The sequence below is a fragment of the Girardinichthys multiradiatus genome, chromosome 20, assembly GCF_021462225.1.
Source record: "Girardinichthys multiradiatus isolate DD_20200921_A chromosome 20, DD_fGirMul_XY1, whole genome shotgun sequence".
NCBI classification, from domain to species: Eukaryota; Metazoa; Chordata; class Actinopteri; order Cyprinodontiformes; family Goodeidae; genus Girardinichthys; species Girardinichthys multiradiatus.
Window position 1 is genome coordinate 7,075,788 of NC_061812.1, and position 16,391 is coordinate 7,092,178.

A 16,391-nucleotide genomic window follows, 5' to 3' on the forward strand; every position below is an offset into this window, starting at 1 on the left:
AGAGCATTTCTGAACGCACAACCTGTCGAACCTTGAGGCGGATGGGCTACAGCAGCAGAAGACCACACCGGGTGCCACTCCTGTCAGCTAAGAACAGGAAACTGAGGCTACAATTCACACAGACTCACCAAAATTGGACAATAGAAGACTGGAAAAATGTTGCCTGGTCTGATGAGTCTCAATTTCTGTTGCGACATTCGGATGGTAGGGTCAGAATTTGGCGTCAACAACATGAAAGCATGGATCCATCCTGCCTTGTATCAACGGTTCAGGCTGGTGGTGGTGGTGTAATGGTGTGGGGGATATTTTCTTGCCACACTTTGAGCCCCTTAGTACCAATTGAGCATCGTGTCAATGCCACTGCCTCCCTGAGTATTGTTGCTAACCATGTCCATCCCTTTATGATCACAGTGTACCCATCTTCTGATGGTTACTTCCAGCAGGATAACCCACCATGTCATAAAGCACGAATCATCTCAGACTGGTTTCTTGAACATGACAATGACTTCACTGTACTCAAATGGCCTCCAGTCACCAGATTTCAATCCAATAGAGCACCTTTGGGATGTGGTGGAACGGGAGATTCTCATCATGGATGCAGCCGACAAATCTGCAGCATCTGTGTGATGCTATCATGTCAATATGGACCAAATTCTAAGGAATGTTTCCAGTACCTTGTTGAATCTATGCCACGAAGGATTAAGGCAGTTCTGAGGGCAAAAGGGGGTCAATTAAATTCAATTCAATTGAGTTTATTTATATAGCGCCAATTCACAACACATGTCGTCTCAAGGCACTTCACAAAAGTCAGGTACATACAGTCCAATTAATCCTAATCATTGAGCAGTGCAGTCAGATTCAGTTATTTATTCAAATTGGATAAAAAGTTTTTCTGTCTAAGGAAACCCAGCATATTGCATCCAGTCAGTGACTTGCAGCATTCACTCCTCCCGGATGAGCATGTAGAGACAGTGGACAGTCACTGGCGTTGACTTTGCAGCAATCCCTCATACTGAGGTTTCCACTGGTTGCCGCCTAAAGTTTTATGACCTTTTGTGTTTCATTGAGCTCCAACTTTGGGAGTTTTATGACTGTAGTCTGGTGGAGGCCGCTCCCAAAGCTTCGCTCAGTACCATATTTTCTATTGTTTTGCCATAACTGCTGGTTTGACTTTCATACACATTCAATGTTGTTTTATCTTGTTTAGTTAGTTAGTTTACCCCTTTTGTGTATAACTTTTGCATGCTTGATTAGGTGAAGATTATTGAATCAGAATAGCGAGGTGTATTAGGGCTGTTGATTTAATCAATATTCACGTAGATAAAGAGAAAGCGTTTGTGTTTAGTTTGAGCAAGAGTGATTTGTCAGTCAAAATAAGGTCAAAGTTCCCCCACCTTCGGTGAAGCGGTTGATTAAACAGTGACATCTAGTAATAGTTATCAATTATTACTGAGAATTTACAAATTGTAATTATCAAAGACCTTGAGCCATAATCACAACACCATAGGTCATCTCTGATTTCGATTCGTAAGTAATGATTTTTGGTTAAGAAATTAATTTTTTTCAAATTATGATTTTAAATTATAATTCTTGATAAATATTAATTAATCAATAATCATAATTGTTACGTAAGATTTATTGTCTTCCCTCTGTAGAACCTTCCCTCCTACAATGAAGAAACTGTTGAATTCGCTCTAACAGGCACACAACAGCAAACAGTGATGCTCAAGTGGATTTCAAAACCCTTGTTACACCCAACCACATTTTACTTTCCCAAGAGAATTGCATGTCACAACCTCATTACAAATTTCCTGAAAGCATGCCAAGTGAGACATAAGTGAGACATCTGTTTCGAGAGTTGCTCTGCTTCTGAGTCTGAACTTTTTTTTTTTTATTACACTGATGCACCAGTAGTGTCACTACATGTTCTGAAGCAGAACAGAAAATAATTAAACAGTTTTATTCCGAAAACAAAATCAGGTGTAACATCCAGTTGAGGTGAAAAAAATAATCAAACAAATACAGCCCCATCCAGACTTACTGTCACCCTGGTAAAGATGTATAAACTCATCTATCTTACATTCCATATCAGAATTCATTTCTTAGGTGTGCATGAATGTACTTTCCATTTCCCTCTATTGGTGAGATGGGATTGCTCCATAAATTAATTTTTCAATGAAGTTCATCTTGTAAAGTTTCCAATAATCTGAAATATTTTCCATTAGTGGAACTAATGGAGGTAGCCAGCAGATGTGATGGGCAGGGAACAATGCCAAGCAAGGAAATGGTTGAGAATATAATGCAAAACTTAAGCTACACAAAAATCTGACAAAACTAAAACACAACTTGACTGAAAACGCAAAGACTAACAAAACCCTTACCACCATGACCAAAGCACAATTCAATGGTTTAGACAGTAAAGGCTACTTAAAAAGGCAAAGCTTGCATTGGCAAAAAGTATCCTTGAAACATCAACCTTTTTACTATGAACTTGATTTCGTAAAGGCCACAGAAATTAATTTAGCTTGTCTTCTACCAGCTTTCTGGTAAAAGCTTAGAGTGGACTGAAAATACTTTTTAATTCTTCATAATTAGTTGTAATAATTAAAAGTTGTCATACCTTTAGAGAGTAGAAACTGTTTTGTGATGTTTGTTAGCTTTATTCCCGAAAGTTGTTAGGTGACTTCTCTTTGTAACTAAAAGAAACAGGCCTAAGTCACAAAATAAAGACAAGACACAACCAAGTGTGTAGCTGACCATGATTTGTGCTGGTTTGCTGCTTAGATATTTACTTGTAATTCAAATAATAGGCTTTAAACTTGTATTTTGTAGTGTATAAACACTAGAAAAGGTGATGTATAGGCGCAGTTCATTTCCTAGACTTTAAATAGCAAAAAGGCCAGTTTTGTGCACACTTTTAGCCCTTTAAGTCATGCAAAATACCGACTGGTTTAAGAATAAGTTTGGAAATGTACAAAAGTTGGAGCAGGGCCTGGTTTCATGGTCATGATTTTCAAAATTATTTTTATAGTTTTATTGACACTAAATACTTGCCAGTTTAAGAAAAGCTCATACAGAGGCATTGTGCACTCTAGCACAAATACAACAGAAAGTCATGTTTAAAATTAAACTCCTAGTCCTTGTGGGGACATATGGCTTGACCTGTGGAGGGACTCTTTATATCAGGTGTTATGATTTGTGGGTGTTTTTGGGTTTTGTTGGCCTGTTTCACAGTTCAAGTTTTGAATCATGTTTCTGTTTATTTTTCTGGTCATGTTTTAGTCTTGTTCATGTTTTGTCAAGTTTGGTTTTTGGATCTGGTTATGCTTTTGTTTCATGTTTTTCTAGTTCTGCTTCTATTAGTTTGTGTTCTTGAATTCCTGTTTTGCTCCAGTCACGTTTGTTCTCTCCTGTCAATTAAGTTTATTCGGTTCACCTGCACCTAGTTAATCTGTCTTGCTTCACCTGGTTCACCCTCCATAAATACACACCTGTTCAGTCACACATCGGGGAAACATTTCTCATATCATGTCTTGTTTTTTGATCATGCCATGCCTGTCTTGCCTGCCCGTTTGTTGTTTTGTTCCTGCCTCTTGTTGTAAGTGAGTTTTTGTTATTAAACCTTTTTCACTTACCATCACGCTGCCTGCTCGTCTGCATTCTGGGGTCCTATATCTCGCAAGCCGTAACATCAGGTTTGTGACGTTCCCCATAGAAATCCCAGTTTTAAAGTTAAAAGCAAAGAAACAACCAGAAAACAATGCTTTATCCATACTGCCATTTAACAATATCCCCTGCTTTCAATGATCTCTCAGCCTAAAAAAAAAGTTTTCGGTAGACATAAATGCATCAATATTTGCATTAAACATATTCGAAGGAAAAGTAGATGAGAAGAGGTTTAAGGTTTGACATTAACAATGCAGCTGGTCTTGATGTGTTTGAAAGAGGCCCGGTCAAAGCTGACCAGGAGAGTCCTTTCTCCACTCTTGTGGGGAACATTGATCAGTTTGACACACACCCTGTTGTTTGGCATCAGATCTGGAAGTCTGTAGGCAACACAAAACATGTTGCAAGTCAGGGTTTTAACTTTGTAAAGGACTGTTATGTCCTTAAAGCTGAGAACCTGCACCAAAGTATGTACACTTTTCAACATTCGTCTTGCACTTAAATCAGGACACATACTTGGTTAATTCCTCCCAATGAAGCAAGCCCGTTCCAGATGGAGTCAAACTGCAGTCTCTCAGTATTTCGCTGACTGGATTCACAAAAGCCACTTCCACTGTCATTTTGTGGTTCACTCTAGCTTCATCAAAAACCTGAACAAAGAAGACATTTTTCAGAAAGACATCTTTTTACGGATTTTCTTTGGGTAAAACCCGCAGAAAAGCACATTTTTTTAATGAGAAGGAAGCGGAGAGACTTCTTGATAAATGGTCTCAAAAATTTGGAAAGTTTTAGGTGAGAGGTGAGTTTAAAAAGCATCTTACATTGACAGTGATCGGGGGGTCTTTCAGCACAACGTGGTCAGTTGCCAGGTATATATTTATTCTGCTGGTCAGTGATCATGGCTGAAATATTCATGTTGTGACAATCTACCATGTGTTTATTGTAGGTTTAGTACGGGACCTGGATTGGGATGGTCAGATCTGAAGGACACAATAAAAGAAACTCCGATTTAAAGTCATTTTGAAACACTTGATAGCCACAACACTTCCACAAGAAGAAAAAAAATCCTTAGAGGAAGAATTACCTTTCCCAGGGAGCAGTTCTTTCTTGATAACCTGATTCTGGATGTTTCCTGCTGGTGTGCCAGTGTACATCATGGCCTGGACACTGATGTTAAAGGACAGCATCATGGCCTTGCTGCTGTCACTGCTCAGCACCAGTTTCAGGTTTACATCATGACCATTCACTGGTGTGGACTCCTGCATTTCAACATAATTAGAGGAAGGACCCACAGATTATGTTTCCAACATTTCCAAGACAAATGCTATCTTTCTTCTGACTTGCCACAGCCCAGGTAAGATGATCTGAGATAATCAAAATACTAGGACTGTAAATTCAAATTAAGAAGACCGATGAAAAAATTTATTTCTTGTTCACTTTGGGTTTTACTTCTCAGGGTCAGCAAGTTAGTTCACCCATTTGCCAATGTATAATCCCATTTCTGTCCCTCACATTGAAATTTGTCCCTAGCTAATTCCATTTCCTACCTGGAAACAACCCATTTCACAATACAATCACAAAGAAAATAAACACAGATACAGACACAGAAAAACAAATCAAATGATAAAATCAAACAACAGAGGGAATTTTAAAAAACATAAAATAAAATAAAGAGAATAGAATGATAGACAAAATGAAAGAACAATTGGACTGAAAACGCAACTAATCATGCCTAGATGGCACAATGAAAGGCCACTCTAAACAAATAAGTTTTTAATCTTGATTTAAAGCAACTTAGGGTTTCAGTTTAGGAGAAGACTGTTTAGAATGAAGGTTGTTCTCAAACCTTTTATTGTTCTCAGAAGATGGATAGTTTTCCTGGTTTTCGTTCTGTAGTGGGGAAAATGTGTTTTGGAGGGGAATTCCATTATTTCCAGCTGTCTCACTCCTATCAGTTGTTGTGACAGCAGCTCGCTGTCGAAGTCTCCTTTTCCCTGGGGAAACAGGGGCATTTCTCTGTAATTCTGGCCATTCTAATTTATTTAATTGCTGAGATCTTCCGGTGAGTCGCCCACCTTGATTTTTTGGGCATGCCCCTAAAACATACCAGGGGGGTCTGCCGGTAGGTTTATTCTCAGTGTTCTGATTGCCGGCTGAGTCGTTGAGCTGGCTGTCACTGTTTGGGATCACAGGCAGAGTTGAATCATCGTTGTACCCCATATTCACCTCCACATTCACTTCTAGTCAGTGGATTTTCATCTCCAAAACAGCCAATTTCTGTAAACGTTTGTTGAAGTCCTCTGTGGTGAAGTGAGGCATTTTGTGCTGATAAGCTGGCGTGAACTTGTCCTGCTTTTGAGTTCGATTATAAAACATCAAAGTCCTTTAGAAAAATAAAAAAAATAATAATAATAATCCTTGGGAGTCGCTGGTAAGAAGTTGTTTTAGTCCAATATTTCCATAATTTTGGCTAAGAGATAAAAAGTTAGGAGTAAAAGAATGCAAGCAAGCAGGGAGCTTAGGAGAAAAGCGTCTGAGCAGGCAGAGAGGCGGAAGCAAGATGGATCAATGTCTTTGAATAAAGTATAATGTTTACTCATCTAGGTAGGTAGGTAGGTAGGTAGGTAGGTAGGTAGGTAGGTATTCGATCTTTACCTTGGATCCATCTTCGTTGATCTGAAAGGACGTGCAAGCATGCATGTAAAACCAATGCCTGCAGGAAGGTCAGCAGTTTGATTCTAGCTTTGCCCATGAATGTTGAATGTTATTGGACAGACAGTGAACTCCAGCCTCTCTCTGTTCTGATCATCAGTGTGTTTGTCTAAATCCATCCATCCATCCATTGTCTTCCGTTTATCCAGGGTCGGGTTGCGGGAGAAGCAGCCTAAGCAAAGAGACCCAGACTTCCCTCTCTCCAGCCACTTGGGCCAGCTTGTCCGGGGAATCCCAAGGCATTCCCAATCCAGCCGAGAAACATAGTCCCTCCAGCGTGTCCTGGGTCTTCCTCTCGGCCTCCTCCCAGTGGGACGTGCCCAGAACACCTCACCAGGGAGTAGTCCCGGAGGCATCCTAACCAGATGCCCAAGCCACCTCAACTGGTTCCTCTCAACGTGTAGAAGCAGCGGCTCTACTCCGAGTCCTTCCCAGATGACTGAGCTTCTCACCCTATCTCTAAGGGAAAGCCCAGAAACCCTGCGGAGGACACTCATTTCGGTTGCTTGTATCCGGGATCTCATTCTTTTGGTCATGACCCAAAGCTCATGACCACAGATGAGGGTAGAAACGTAGACTGACCGGTAAATCGAGAGCTTCGCTTTTTGACTCAACTCTCTCTTCACCAAGACAGATGGGTACAGTGCCCGCATCACTGCTGATGCAGCACCAATCCGTCTATCAATCTCCCGCTCCATTTTTCCCTCATTCGTGAACAAGACCCCAAGATATTTGAACTCCTCCACTTGAGGCAGGACATCCCCCCCCCGACCCAGAGAAGGCACTCTACCCTTTTCCGGCTCAAGACCATGGCTTCGGACTTGGAGGCACTGAATCTCATCCTGGCTGCTTCACACTCGGCTGCAAACTGCTCCAGTGAGAGCTGTAGATCATGAGCTGATGAAGCCAATAGGACCACATCATCCGCAAAAAGCAGAGACGCAATCCTACAGCCACCAAAACGGATCCCCCTCAACACCTTGGCTGCGTCCTTGGCAGAGTCCAACTCTCACCAGAAACGAGTCCGACTTACTGCCGGTACTGCAGACCAAGCCCTAACACCGGTCATACACCGACCTAACAGCCCGTATCAAAGGGCCTGGTACCCCAGGAGTACCCCCCACAAGTTTTTACCTCATCAACCACCCGAGCCGCATGCTGCTTGGACTGCCGGTCCCCATCAGCTTCTACCGGAGTCCCACAGGCCAAAAAGACCCTATAGGACTCCTTCTTCAGCCTGACAGCATTACTCACTGCCGGTGTCCACCAGCGGGTTCGAGGTTGCCACTGCGACAGGCACCAACAACTTTGCGACCACAGCTCCGGTAAGCTGCCTTGGCCATGGAGGTGCGGAACATGGCCCACTCGGACTCAATGTCTCCCACCTCCCCCGGGACGTATTTGAAGCTCTCCTGGAGGTGGGAGTTGAAGCTCCGCCTCACAGGAGATTCCGCCAGGTGTTCCCAGCAGATTTGTCTAAACGTATCTTGTAGAAACACTTTTATATTTAATTAAAGGAAAAAGACAGCTTTATAAATTCAGTCATTTTATGCTTCTATTTTTAATCTCCAAATGTTCTGATAACGTAGATGATCTGCCAACTGACCAGCCAGGTATCTCGGTCAGCCTTGACCTCAGCGAAGACAAACGGTACATCATATTTCAAGTCAGTGTCCCCGTTCAGTATGGCTTTAACCGGGGCTGGACCACAGCAAAACATACCTACAGGACAAATGACAATTTTACATCCCAGTTACAGTTCTAATTTTAATTCTGATTTATGAGGCAAAATGTAAAGGTAATATTGAAATTTGAGTGTTTTCATTTTATGGTGCATGCGTAATCTTCTGAACAATAAAAAAATCTACACTGGCTTCTGATTTTGCATAAAATGTATTTTTTTAAAATAAGTTCACAGGACTATTAGTTACGAAAAGATGGATTTGTTTTAGGTTTACTTTCAGAATAAAATGGTTCAAAGATATAAATATCTAACTTTGAATGAGAAATACAAATTTTAGGAAAAGGTTCCATACCTTCACTCTTCCTGTGGAGTTGCATCCAGAGCCTGCCAGCCATCATATCTATCATCACCTGCCAGATCTGGTCGCCTCATCCATCCCTCTACCCAGACGTGAAAGTTCCTTTAAACGCAACCCAACATGGACACTGGTAAGCACTTAATGTGCCCAAGAGAGGCACTGAAGAATGCATCAGTGTTCTGCTGAACTGGAACATCTCTATCCTCTCGCTCTAAATCTTGTTAGATAATGTAGCTCCAGAGATTTCCTCAAAAATAGAAGAATGAGACTGAAATATATCTCTGAGTTGGTTTTGTGTAATACACTACTTGCATGTATCGTGACTGCTGGAAAGGGGGAGTACCTGAAGAAACCCACGCATGTACAGGGAGAATATTCGAACTTCACGCAGATTTCAGAATCCAACAAATGCAAAACAGAAAAAAATTTGCCACGAGGCAAATGACAGATCTGATTTACACGTTACTTCAGAAATGTATATGTCTGATGGTTAATGGACACAGTTTCTTCTACTGTAGTTAGAAGATGGGGTTAAGTGTAGAGAGGAACAATGTGAATGTTTCTTTCTTTCTTTCTTTCTTTCTTTCTTTCTTTGTTTGTTTGTTTGTTTGTTTGTTTGTTTGTTTGCTTGTTTGTTTGTTTGTTTGTTTGTTTGTTTGCTTGTTTGTTTGTTTGTTTGTTTGTTTGCTTGTTTGTTTGCGGGGCTACCTGAACACAAAACGCCAGCAAACACCCAGCACTGTCCATACTTCACTGTTTTGTAGAAGGAGGAGTACCACTGTTTAAGGATGGCATAGCTGCCATTCCAGTGAGTTGGTGGGAAACCATATTTATAATCACTGGACCAGTTTCCTTTAGGACACCATAGGTGGTGTCACTGTTAATCTGAAAGAAAAGAGCAAAAAGAAAACTTCTCATTTTACAAATAACTGCAAAAAAAAGAAAAGGCTCATTTATGTATTTTGATTCTGGTAAAATGAGTATGATGCTCAGAACCAAATTTGAAGTTTATAGGTGACTCTTTTATTATTATTTAGTAAACATCACTCTAAATTTAAAAACACACAAGGTGTTGCATTAAATCTAAAATGTTTCATTCCTGTTATTTCTCAAAAATATAATTATCTTAGAAGGAATCGTGCATACCAAATGCAAAATCTGTAAGCTTTTCGTTGATCAGTGGGAGATGATCACACTGAGGCTATTGTGAAATACAGTATAATGATTCACGTTATGAGCTGCTGCTCACACATGCTCCTAAATATTATGTCTAGAATTCACTTTGACAGTGTGAGCTGTATTATCATAGTGCTGTTGGTCCAGTGTGATGAGGACCTCATAAGCAATATAACATAATTACATTTGTTGTCTGCTTCTAATAGAGCAACAACCAGTGCTTGGGCATTGATAACAAAGGAAATTTAAGATAATGATATGATGCCTAACAGTAATTCCCCTGAAAATCCCACTTTCACCAATATTTTGCAAAATCTGTTTATTGCTCAAAAGTTTGTCATTGTGGTGCACAACATGGATTTGTGAATGTAATCTTAATTCCTATAAAATTTTATATGAAACATAAAAAGCATTACCTACCATATTGTTAATCACATGGCTGACATAGATAGGATTACAGCGAGCAGAGACATCCTCTGCTGGGTCCTGCTTGTGTTTGAAGTTGAGGTCAAGTATCTTCATACATATTTGCACCATGTCCTCTTCAAACTGAATGGAAACTGAAACTAGTATGCATCAAGCCTTGATTATGTTTATATTTTTGGTGTGTGTTTGGTGTTTTTGTACCTGTCCAAAGTCCCAGGAGAGTACAGAGATGCCTGAAACAGCTCCCCTGTAGATCACTCTACATTGGTTCATTACATTCTCTCTGCCTCATTGGGCATAAACACCCAGTCATCTTCACAAAGAAAAAAAAGAAAAATATATAGATAGAGCAATCATAAAACATTAAACAATCGCAACATATTGATAATATTAAGATTTTGTTGTAGTGGAGTTGTGTGCGGTTCTTATATGCAGTCAGTATCTTATCTGCAGTAGACAGCATTTAAAACATTCTAAAACTAAATTGTTAACAATGTTGAATGCTGTTCACCACAAGTAGAATACTACCTATGCATAAGAACCCCATTTAACCCTGCCTACAAGAAAATAAGCTATCATTTCAGCTATTCATAAAAAGTGTTGGATATAGAGAGTGACAGAAAACCCACCAGAACACCATGGGTTAAAAAGCACCAAAAGTGCTTCTATCTCCTTTTCTTCAGCCCCAAGCCTTGCAGACAACTTGTACTCCCCTTTGGGAGCATCAGCAGGGGGGGTTATTATAAGAGCCAAACCTCTTGTTTCAGGATGACCATTTTTCTGAAGCTCTGCCTTCCATACTGCCTTAGCAGAAGATAAATGTTCCACTCTGTCTGGAACACCAAAACATGACATGGTCCCTTGCTCCTCAGATGGATACTTTCCTGCAAAAAAGAAAAGGTAGCAACACTCTGTGTGCTTAGACCATTTTCATTATTATTCATTTATTAATTTATGTGCCAAATATTTCCTAAAGGACCAACCAGCTTACGCATTTCAGACAGAAAACTGTCAAAAACCATTTAAAACAAACCATTTAAAAAGACACCAACCTGTCACAGCTTTCATGGTGAATTGATCAAAGTCAGAGTTGAAAGGTTTCGCCATTTTAAGGGTTATGTTGAACGGTTGGCCTCATCTCACAATCAGCTGATTCACTGAGATTTCACTAGTGTGGTGGTCAAAGTTGGTCTTACAGTGGAGGTCCACTTCCTTAAAAGCTGAAATAAAAATGTAAACACGTAATTTCACTGACAACAAAAGTCTTTTAATAACCTGGGAACAGCAAAAGTTGAGGATGGAAAACACTGGGGAAAAAAACAGAGAAACAAAAAATCCTAATCTCCATTCTGACATTGTTTCCTGTTTTAATTTGTTTTCAGATTTTGTCCACTTTTTTGTTCTTGTGACATGTTTTTAAATATTTAATGAGCTATTTATTTTTAACTTGATGCTATGAGAAAACATTCATTTACAGGAATAATAAAATTGTAATTTGTACTCATTATAAAGCAAATATATTAAGAACTGATTTATGTTAAAATGGGTGTGCATTATCTAAGTGAAATAGGCAAAGTGTTCCGGTTTTCTGAAAAAAGGAAATGTCTACAAGGTTGCTCTAGCTTGGGTTGCCCTTAATTTACATCTTAATGAGCTGTCAGGAGACTAGATGTTTAGATTTTGTCCCACATTTCTTCCCTTTTCGCATCACACTTAAAATCTGCATCCTGGTGCTCTAAACTGGAAAACTATTTACAGTTAATCCATTTTGATAACTTCAAATTTTCCAATTTTGTAAATTTGACACTAAAACCATGTAAAGAAGAAAATCATTATTTATATTTATCCGAGACCATAATTTAACCCTTTTCTCCTACTTTAAAGAATTTGACATATGTCCTCTCAGCCGTGGAAAGAAAAGAACGATAACTCAAGCGGCCTTAGGGACCACTACGGTACAAAACCTGATTCAGAGGATGGTCAAATGAATAATGAACATTGAACTGATATAAAGCGCGTCAATTTAAATGTTTTAGAATAAAATGGGCTGATTAGGCCAATTGCACATGACACAAAACAGTGCTGCATGTTGTTGGAAGCAAAAGCACAAACCCACATCCTATACAATATGTGACGTAAAAGATATGTTTAAACAGTAGTTACTGGTTCTGACCTCTGTTTTTCTTCAGTCTTCAATGAAATAATTTATATTGACAATATACGTGCTTTGCTTTCATTGATCATTATCATTGACACAACTATAAATCAGGTTCTCATCAGTGTGTAATTTGGTTCCAGTGAAATGTTCTCACTTTGAATTTCTCAATGGTTTTTAAACCAAAATAAATTTTCTGTTTTCTGCATTGTTGAGAGACTGTTCAGAATGGATCAGCTCTTCTTATAACTGCCATGAAAAAACACTAGAAAATCATTCTGGTGTGGGCATATATTTGGAGAAATTATTTTGTCTCTGGGATTGAATGCAATTCTTTTATTGTTTTTAATTAAACGACAATCGTCTTCATTGATAAAACTAAAGATCCACACACTCACAGTGTACTAGTAAGATCATGATAATTAGCCAGTTTCTCTTAGATTTCCTTTCCACTGCTGCACTAATGATATGCTCAGGATGACTAACAGTTTGTTGTGGGAAACCATCCGTGACCTACTCCATCAAAACCATTTGTATGTAGGTAAGTGGCAAAGTCAGGATTCTTCTTCTGGATTTTAAGGGTTTTGTATACCATCTAGCTGCTTAAACCTTGTGAGGAATGAACCCAAATGCATATGGCCAACTGCTTGGTCTAAGTGCTGGTCATAGACTTCAAAAAGTCCAAACCTAGCCCATGACCAGAGGAGGAGGTTGGGGGTTGTAGACCCAAGTGCCTTGGGCAAGAGCAGTACATCAAGTTGGACTGGTCTAACACAAGGCAGACTGTGAAGAAAAAAGAAAAGGAGGTGGTAAATAAGGCAACTAAACCAGACTAGGGACGAAGAAGGTGAATACACTTGTAGGTGCTGTGCAGAGAGTGGCAGTGATGGTGCTCGTCCTCATGAGCGGTTGCTCAGTGTGTCACATATAAATCAGTCCAATGTGGAGACTTTTTCCAGACAAGCATTTTTTTTTTTTTTTTTTTACCATGCCCTGTCCGGCAGAGTAGCGCTCACAATTGTTGTCTGAGTGCCAAGAAAAAGCCCAACAGATTTACTTTCACAAGTGGAGCATTCCAGCTAATGCTTTAAAGCTCTGCTTGATATTTATAAAATAAACTTTATTAGAAACTGCTTAGGGATTATTTCAATTGTCACAGACAGGGAGAAAGAAATGAAAAGGAAAAAATTAAGAAGCACAAAAGAGAGAGAGGTGGGACAGAAAGGAAAAGGATCGAGAAGGAGAAAAGAATGGAGGAAAGAAAGAAGGATGAAGAGAATACAAGATAACACCTTGCTTGCTTCAACACCTGCAGAAACGTTCATATTAACAACTTTTTTACCAAAAAGTGCACAGCACTTATCAATACAAGATGTATTTAGTGGTTAATGCGGGTCAATATAGAATATTTGTGTATCTGTTAACACCTGAATCTGAACACCAGTGGGTCTGAGTGTGAGCCCGCTTGTGTATACAAGGTTTCTCCATAAAAATATGCCATAGAGAGTGTGAGGAGCCACAGATCTGACCCCCTGGACCCGAGACAGATACGGAGGAGATCTGAACCACAGACATCCAAAGGCCCCCCAGAGCACAGAAACCCCAGGAGAACCACCGCCGGGACTACCACAACCTCCCCAGAGAAGAGCAGGGGAGAATCCCAGAGGATCCACCCAGCAGCCACAGTGCAGAAGCCCCAGGGAGCTGCAGCAACGAGCCCACAGGCCCAGCCGGCAGCGGTCTAGGCCTGAGCCGATCCAGCCATGGACCCAGAGACATATCACTCCCCGAGCAGAGGCCCGACGGAGCCCAGGGGTCCAGGCCCTGGCAAGCAGCCACCGGGAGTGAGCCAGCACACACCAAAGCACCCACCCCCAGACACCTAGAACCACAAGTACACCAGCGGGCGGAGAAACCAACCACCGGCAGGTAGTGTGGCGGAGAGGAAATAGGCTGCACATTTGATTGGGGGCCTAAACTGATCCAGGAGAGGGAGTAGTCCAAGACCCAACCTGACACAAAAAACAGGCGCACACAGTCACAATCACACATCTCCAACCTCATGTGTACACATAAAAACACACAACCATGCACCCAACGTAAACACAAACAACAATGGACGTTGTACACTCACAGTGTACTAGTAAGATCATGATAATTAGCCAGTTTCTCTTAGATTTCCTTTCCACTGCTGCACTAATGATATGCTCAGGATGACTAACAGTTTGTTGTGGGAAACCATCCGTGACCTACTCCATCAAAACCATTTGTATGTAGGTAAGTGGCAAAGTCAGGATTCTTCTTCTGGATTTTAAGGGTTTTGTATACCATCTAGCTGCTTAAACCTTGTGAGGAATGAACCCAAATGCATATGGCCAACTGCTTGGTCTAAGTGCTGGTCATAGACTTCAAAAAGTCCAAACCTAGCCCATGACCAGAGGAGGAGGTTGGGGGTTGTAGACCCAAGTGCCTTGGGCAAGAGCAGTACATCAAGTTGGACTGGTCTAACACAAGGCAGACTGTAATGCTTCCTGTGAAAAAAACTGTTTGGCTCCTTACAGACTTCCTCCATTTTTTTGCTTTTCTGTCACATTAAAATTATTAGATCATCAAATAAATTATAATTTTGGATAATGATAAGTAAGTAAACACAAAAAAGTAGTTTTCAAATAATGATTTCCTTCATTAACGCAAAAAAGGCTATCCAAACCAACCTGGACCTCTGGGAGACAGTAATTGTCCTCCATATTATATTATAAATAACTGTGAATAAATGCATTTTCTTAGAAAGCTGAGCTCAATTTCACAAGCCAAACCCAGGCTTCATCTAAAGTAATTCAAAAACAGTAGAAAAACAGTCACTGATAAATGTATCTACCAGTATGGAAAGGGTTACCAAGCCATTTCTAAACCTTGGGATGCCAGTGAATTAAAGTGAGAGCCATAATCCACAACTTGCTGAGCAGTGGTGAACCTCACCAAGAAAGACCGGTCAACCAAATTTACTCCAAGAGCATATAAACGATTCAACCAGGTCACAAAACAACCCACAACAACATCTAAAGCTCTGCAGGCTTCACTTGTCTTAGGTAACTACTAACACATTTATCACTGCATAATAAGAAGATAAGTTGGTGTAAAATAGCTGTCTCTGAATAGACTTTTCAAAATGCAGATCAATGTCTTTTAACTGTCACAAAAAAGCATAACCTATTTTTGGCATATATATGATAGGTTTTTTAAAAATTACATTCACTTTTATTTTAATCAGCACCTTAATTAGAGAGTTAATTTATGTAATATTTAAATTGGGTACTTTCAAGTACTTATTAATATTTGGTTCCTCGCCCACCATTGACAGATGTTAAATCAATGTAAGTGCAAAGAAGACTTCATCCTAGTCCTTAGGTCAAAAACTATTTAGAGTAAAACAATAACCCGCCTTCATAAAAATACCCATAGTTACCATCATTCTAAAAACAAACTGTACCACATTTCCCTTTAGATTGTTAAAACGTATTTGTAATCCATAAAACTAAATTTAAGGATTCCCACCATGCTGACCTCTAAATCCAAGATGGTCACCGTTAAATAAAGTTTCAGCAAAAGATTTAGCAAGGCTGATATCTGGTATCTTATTGAATCATTGGCAAACGAGGTACAGTATGATATCTGTTTATGAACATTGTCCTGTGCTAGACAAATGCATACATAAATTACATTCTTTAGCCATTTGGTGAGAACCTGATCACACTCATGTTAAACTGTGCTAAATACTCTTGGGTGCCACTATACACCAGCTAATCACAAATGGACAGAAATTATAAAATCAGTATTCAAAGAAAACAAAACTTTTTATTTTAGAAATATTTACTTTTTGTTATCTTCTTTCTGTAAAGTGACAAAATGTCTCTGCTTTCACTGATCGTTATCAGTTTCCAGTGAAATGCTGTCATTCTGTATTTGACACCTGGTATGAAAATGATGCTTCTGTTGAAGACAAAAGAGGTGTTTACAGGGAATTCTTACATGCATAAAAGCCTCTGTGAAAGTTTTTTTCTCTCTACACTGAAGAACATTTTTGTTGTGCAACCTCTCTCACTCTATGTTTAGCACTCAGCTAATAATTTTAAAGACACTGCGTTAATTTTTTTCTCACCCATTTTTGCACTTCAAGTGCTGTGCCTGCACCTCTGCAACCTTTTCCAATTTTC

The 16,391-nt window shown here is 39.8% G+C and overlaps 1 pseudogene; it reads right to left on the reverse strand.

The window, feature by feature from the left end:
* Positions 1-3,558: 3,558 nt before the first annotated feature.
* On the reverse strand, positions 3,559-16,127 carry LOC124856314 (annotated as a pseudogene).
* Between the last annotated feature and the right edge of the window lie 264 nt (positions 16,128-16,391).